The sequence below is a fragment of the Felis catus genome, chromosome X (assembly GCF_018350175.1).
Source record: "Felis catus isolate Fca126 chromosome X, F.catus_Fca126_mat1.0, whole genome shotgun sequence".
Taxonomy (NCBI): domain Eukaryota; kingdom Metazoa; phylum Chordata; class Mammalia; order Carnivora; family Felidae; genus Felis; species Felis catus.
This window is the reverse complement of record NC_058386.1, coordinates 54508438-54515500: the sequence shown is the minus strand read 5'-3', so window position 1 is coordinate 54515500 and position 7063 is coordinate 54508438. Positions and strand designations below refer to the sequence as shown.

At 40.2% G+C, this 7063-nt stretch overlaps 1 pseudogene; it reads right to left on the bottom strand.

Moving 5' to 3' along the window:
* Window positions 1-354: 354 nt before the first annotated feature.
* Window positions 355-2248, bottom strand: LOC101085862 (annotated as a pseudogene).
* Between the last annotated feature and the right edge of the window lie 4815 nt (window positions 2249-7063).

The window sequence follows — 7063 nt, the reverse complement described above, 5'->3', positions numbered from 1 at the left end:
CTATTATTTATTCTTCTTCTCTGCATGTCTTAGGTGTATGTTATCATAATTTTTTAATGAACATTTGGAATTTTATGTAAAAAAAAACCATGACAACCATTAACATTGTTACAGTTAGATGCCCTCTTGGTTCTCCACAATGATACTGAGCATTCTAACAAGGGGTTCCCATTGTTTAGTCTTAAACAACTGTCTTTAAAAGAAGGGGGGGAAACTTGGCATACTATTATTTAACTTACTTTAATGTTTCTTCACAAATGGTGAAAAATACTAAAGTATAGACAAGGAATAATCATAATGTTGTGGCCATCATAAATTTAAAACATTTTCTGTTTAAAAAAATAAATCTTACAGTCAATGCAGCTCTGCAGGGTCTCTGTAGGGTCTATTTCTGTGTTTCTGATATTGCTTGCCTTTTTCCATTTTTCCAGGTCCTCCATGCCCACCTCTTCTTCTTCCCATCTGTTCCATCAAAGGTCCGTGGGTCCACCAGGGCCACCTCATGTTCCTGCACCAAACCTACTTCAGTCCATGTCCTGGCCATCTTGGCCACCTTTGAACATTCCACCTGGACCACCATGGTCAATGAAGCTACCTATTCCTCCCAGTCATGCCACCAGGGCTGCCTGTGCCATGGTTGCTACCTGGAAGTGGAAAGGATGGTAGAAGGAAGCCTTCAGCCTTTAGGACCTTACATTGGTTGAATCCTGTTCTCCAGGTAATGTTCTGTTTTTTACACCCCAGATTGGAAAACTTCCAGTCTCCAGCATGGTGCTGGACGTTTCCTCCTCTGGATGGGTCTGAGAATCCTGGGGCCTTCTTGGGGGAAAGCCACCTCTGTTTCTTCCACAGCCTCCCATGCTATCCATGGGGTCCTCAGGACTTTCTGGGCCCTGTGGACCTCCCCAGAGTGGCAGCAGTGTCCCTCTACCCTCAAGAGAGGCATACCACCCTGCATGCTGTTCATGGGAGGTTTCTGCTGAGCAAGAGAAACCTTAAGTTTCCTCACTAGTTGGTGGGTCTTTGTATGATACTGTAGCATTGCTTTGGGCTTTCCTGTTTCCTTGTCTAAGTAGATATGGATCATGGGTTGTCTGGTTTCCTTATTCATCTTAACAACTCCACACCTACTTAAATAAGTTTGCCAGATCATCTAGAGTCACATTGTCTTTTAAAACTTGCACAAAAATTGCACTATTATCAGAGTCTACATCTGTATCTACTAGTGGGCCTAGATCAAGGTCTTGTCCTTCCTCCATGGGTCCATAGGCTTTTGGAAGACATCTTGCTGTCCAGCACATTCATTCCACCATGTCCTCTTCTCTGTCTGCCTCTGCTCATGCCTCCATAATCAAATCACTCTCTTACCCTGCCCTAGCTATCAGGGTCACTCATGGTCTGGTTCTCTCCTGGTCCAGAAAACTCTCCAGGCTCCTGCATATAAACACCCATGCTACTGGGGTGGTCCTATTGAAATGAACTCTGCTGCCCTTAGCTGATGATCTGTTGGCTATATTGTCTTTAAGACTGGCTGTAGGATCCAGTTTGGCAGTAGTTAACTAGTGGCTGACTGATGCCCATAGCTGCTTTGTTGACCATAGCTACCCTGTTGTCCATATCTGCTTGCAGCCCATGGGTGTTCTGCTGAGAGTAACTGCTCTGCTCATAACTAGTTGGCTGTGTAGAGGAATATCTGGTAGGAGGATAAGACGGTGGTGCCATGACTGGCTGCCTGGGTAGCTCCCAGGTACCTGGGGATAACTGTAGCTTTTCTGTTCATATCCTAGGCTGGGATGGTTGTGCTATATTGAGGTTGACTAGTTTTAGCAGGTTTGCTACAATACTGCAAGTGTGGTTTCTGGCTGCTGCCCATAGGCTGGGTAAGCAGGCTGAGTGCCATATGCAGACTGAGCTGCATAGAAGGTCTGGATGGTAGTGACCATAACAGAGGTGTTATCATAAACACCAGTGCCATAACCCTGGACAGGCTGACTATGCCTGGGGGGCAGTTGGAGTAATATAACCCGTGGGACACTGTCCATAAGAAGTTGCATATGTGGTCTGGCATATGTTACAGTAGTCTGAGCCTGGGTATAGATGACATCAGCGAGCTGTCCATAGGTTCCATAACTTTACTGCCCATATGTCTCAGCAGTCAGTATATATATTGGGTGAGCTGGGCAGTTTAAGCACCATAGCCCTACTGGGCTGCAGCTTGGCTGTAGGTACTATAATCCGTGGATGTCATTTTCTGTTCTTCCTTCTTGTTCTCTCTACATCCTTATCCTTCTAGCTTTTCCTATGGTGTTATATTTTCCATTATTTTATTTTGTGAGTTCCTTGACTTATTTTACAGAAACATTCATTTTTATTGTTTTTGTGTTATATAACTTCATACCGTCACTTTTGGTGTCTCCTTTCTACTCAAAGTGTCCTCTTTATTATTTTTTGCTGGGCTGGTTTAGTGGTCAAGAACTCCTTTAGGTTTTATTTCTCTGGAAAATTCTTTGTCTCTCCTATTCTGAATGACAGACTTTCTAGATAGAGTATTCTCAGCAGTAGATTTTTCCCATTTAGCACTCTGCATATATCATGGCATTCCCTTCTGGCTTGGAAAGTTTCTGTTGAAAAATCTCCTGCTACCCTTATAGATTTCCCTTCTAAGTTACTGTCTTCTTTTGTATTTATGCTTTAATTTTTTTCTTTATCATTATATTTTGACACCTTAATTAAAATGTCTTGGTGTAGATTTGCTTTTTTTTTTATTTTGATGGGAGTTCTCTGTGCCTCCTGGATCTGGATGTCTGTTTCCTTCCCCAGGTTAGGCAAGCTTTCTTAATTTCTTAAATTAAATTTTCTGTTCCTTTTTCTCTCTTCTTCTTCTTCTGGGACTCCTATAATACATATATTGTTACATCTGAGTGAGTCACTGAGTTCCCCAAGTCCATTCTTATTTTGCATAATTATTTTTTTCTCTCTTTTGTCCACCTTGATCACTTTCCATTACTCTGTGTCTAGTTCACTAATTCATTTCTCTGCTCCTTCCATCCCACTGTTCATTCCATCAAATGTGTTTTTCACTGTTTTTTGAGCCTTTTATCTAAGCTACATTATTCCTTATCTCTGTGTTAAGGGTCTCTTTCATGTGTTCCACTTTTTTTCTCAAGTCTAGTGAGTTTCCTTATGATTTTTGCTTTAAATTCTTCATTGGGCATGTTACTTATATACGTTTCACTTAGATCTCTGGTTGTGGCCTTGTCCTGTTCTTTCATTTGGGGTAAATTTCTCTGTCTCTTATTTTTGTCTGGCTTTCTGTGTCTGTTTCTCTGTGTTAAGAAAATCATCTGTGTCTTTTGCTCTTGAAAGTAGTGACTTTATGAAGAAAAGATCCTGGAGTGCCCTGCAGTGCAGTGTCCCCTATTCACCAAAACCTGGCTTTTCAGTAGCATATATCCTATGTGTGTTGCTAATGTCCTGCTGTTGTTTCTGAGTCACTTTTCCTTTCAGTGCAATTGTCTACAACTGACTGTGTGCTTTTTGTGGGCTGTGTTAGTTACCTGTGGTGTTAGTGGGACCAAGGCAGGCCAACTCTAAGGTGGTGTGCACACCAGGGGATTTTGTGAGGCAGGCGACTATGTTAGCAAAATTTGTGCTGGGCCACTATTCCTATGATGGATCACCCAAAGGGATGTGGTGGGTGGGGGCTGTGTGCCTGGGTGGCTTGGGGTTGGAGGCTGGGCACGGGGTGCACAATGATGACAGGGCATAGCTGGGCCAGGTGCATGAAGGTGGCTGGGGGTGCACAGCTGGGCTATGTATGGTGGTTGGGTGTGCTGAATCGCAGCAGCTGTGCATCCTGTTGCTGGGCACAGTACATGAATACCTTTAACAAAATTTGCTCTGAGCCCAGAGCTAAGGCAAGCAGGATTGGAGTGGAAAAGTTCTCAGGAGAAGTTGTAGGCATGGCACACTGCTAGCAGGTTAGGTAGCAAGTGTCTGTGCAGCACCACCTCCTGCAGATGTTTCTGTATTAATGCTGGAGGCAGGGAAGGAAAATGACACCTTTCATCTCCCTTGTTTTTGGAAAAGTCTCCCAACATGGTCCAAAATCAGTATGAACAAATTTGTCTCCTGTTTCCCCCTGGCTTTGTGCAAACTGCTGTTTTTATGTTGCCTCTCCATGCAGGCTGCTGTCTCTTTAAGGGTGGTGACCCAGCTATCATTCACCCTCCAGGCTTGCCCAGTACTGGGTCAGCTGACTTTTAAAGCTCCAGGCTCCATGTCCCACTGATTTTACAAACTCAAGGAATTCAGCCCTTTTGTTTTTTAAAGCCAAATGTTATGGGGGATTAGTCTTGCAGGTGTGAGCTCCCTAGTGGGAGGGCCTGTTTCTCTGCCTTCTTTGTGTGCACAACCCCCTCCCTCCTGTGGGCAGCTTCCCTCCACCTTTCTGACCTTCCCAACCTTTCAGATGAAGCTTCTCTCTTTTTTTTTTTTTTTTTTTTTTTAGTTTTGCAGTTTGTTCTTCCTGTCTTCAGATCATTCTCCAGATCTGAAGATCTTTATTGACTTGGATGTGGATGATATCTAGTTGTAAACGTGGAGTGGGGTAAGCTCAAGGTCTTCCTACTTTGCCATCTTCCCAAGCTCCCCAAGTTAACTTTTAAAAACATTATGTTTTGAAATAAATTTAAATTTATAGAAGAGTTGCAAAGATGTTCACATGTATGTGTTTCTCTTAGCTTTTCCTAATGTTAAAACCTTTTATTACTGCAGTAAATAATCAAAACTAAAGAATTCACAGTGGTCCAATACAGCTAACTTAATTAGAAACTTAATGGATTTCTCTAGTTTTTCTATTGATGTCTCTTTTCTATTTCAGTATCCAACTGAAGATCTTATATTACATTTCTTCATCATGAAATCTTGGTTTTCTCCACCATCACTTTAAATAACTAGGTGGCCTGGGGTGTCGTCTTGCCATGGATAGACATCTAGGTGTATGGGAAACTCATCTTCTAGCTTCATTTTTAGCTGAACTCATGGTCTAAAGCATCACAATAAACTACTACTCAGACATTGAGAATTATGATTTGGGATCTAAACATCTGCTCAAGCAGGGATACCACAAACCCACCGTACAAGTGCAAGGTCTATGCACATTGGGAGAGTGATGTTTTGTTTCATAAGAAAGTTCTAAACTATTTTGGTTGAAACATTTTACATTCCCATCAGAAATGCATGAATCATCTAGTTTATCTTCATCCTCATCAACATTTGATGTCACAACTTTTTTATTTTAACTATTCTGAGAAAGTGTATAGTGATATTCCATTGTGGTTTTAATTTAAATTTCCCTTCTGGCTAATGATGTTGAACATCTTTTCCTCTTCTTATGTGCCATTTGTATGTCCTCTTCAGTAATATGACTGCTTCTGTCTTTTTCCTATTTTCTAATTGGATTGTTTAAGGTTTTTGTTTTTGTTTTGTACTGTTGAATTTTGAGTGTTGACTATATAATCAATATACTAGTCCTTTTATGGATATGTAGTTTCTAATTTTTTATGTATCCTTGTAGCATATCTTTTTATCGACTTTCCATGGGCTTTCACAGAACAAAAGTTTAAAATTTTTTATGTAATCCATAAGTTATTTTTCCATTATGGATTGCGCTGTTAGACATTCATGGCATATCTATGTTGTTGAATTTGGAGTGAGCTTCTTTTATTTTTTAAAATATTTTATTTAAGGGGCGCCTGCATGGCTCAGTCATGATTTCTGCTCAAGTCGTGATCTCATGGTTCATGAGTTTGAGCCCTGCATTGGGCTTGGCAATGGCTGTTCTCTCCCCTCTCTCTGCACTGGGATTCTCTCTCTCCCCCCCCCCCCCCCCCCGTCTCTACCCTGCTCATGCTCTCTTTCTCTCTCAGAATAAAAAATAAAAACTTAAAATAAGATTTTAAACATTTTATTTAAATTCAAGTTAGTCAACTCCAGTATAATATCAGTTTCAGTTGTACAATTTAATGAACACTTACATACAACACCCAGTGCTTTAATACCTCTTTCCTATTTAACCTATCCCTCCTCCCCACCTCCTCTCTGGTAACCATCAGTTTGTTCTCTATAGTTAAGTGTCTGTTTTTTGGTTTGCCTCCTTTTTCCCCCATGACCATTTGTTTTGGTTCTTAAATTCCACATGTGAGTGAAATCATATGGTACTTGCCTTTCACTGATTGATTTATTTCACTTAGAATAATACTCTCTAGCTGCATCCATGTCATTGCAAATGGCAAGATTTCATTCTGTTTTTTTCTTTTCATTCTGTTTTATGGCTGAGTAACATTCCATTACTCATCAAAGAACACCACATCTTCTTTACCCATTCATCAGTTGATGGACATTTGGGCTTTTTCTGTAATGTGTCTATTGTAGAAAATGCTGCTATAAACATTGGGGTGCATGTATCCCTTTGAATTAGTATTTTTGTATCCTTTAAATAAATACCTAGTAGTGCAATTTCTGGATTGTAGGGTAGTTCTATTTTTAACTTTTTAAGGAACTTCCATACTGTTTTCTGGAGTGGCTGTATCAGTTTCTATTCCCACCTACAGTGAAGGAGGGTTCCCCTTTCTCTGAATCCTCACCAACATCTGTTGTTTCTAGTGTTATTGATTTTAGCTCTTCTGACAGGTATGAAGTGATATTTCATTGTAGTTTTGATTTATTTATCCCTGATCATGAATGAACAGAATATCGTTGAATCATGCTTTTAATCCACACTATGAATCTCTTTTACTAGGTTTATTTAGACGATTTTTACATTTAAGGTTATCATCGTTAGGCTTCAGTCTCCCAGTTTTTTCTTTGTTTTCTCTTTTTCTTTTCTTACTCTCTTATGAGTTACTTCAATATTTTTTAAGATTCCACAGTCATTTATTTATAATATTTTTAGTGTTTTGCTTTTTATAGTTTTGTTAATGATTATTCTGGGTATTAAAATATATATGACTTAGCACAGTTTGCTAGAGTCAAGTTGTCACCACTTTGAGTAAAATGTGGA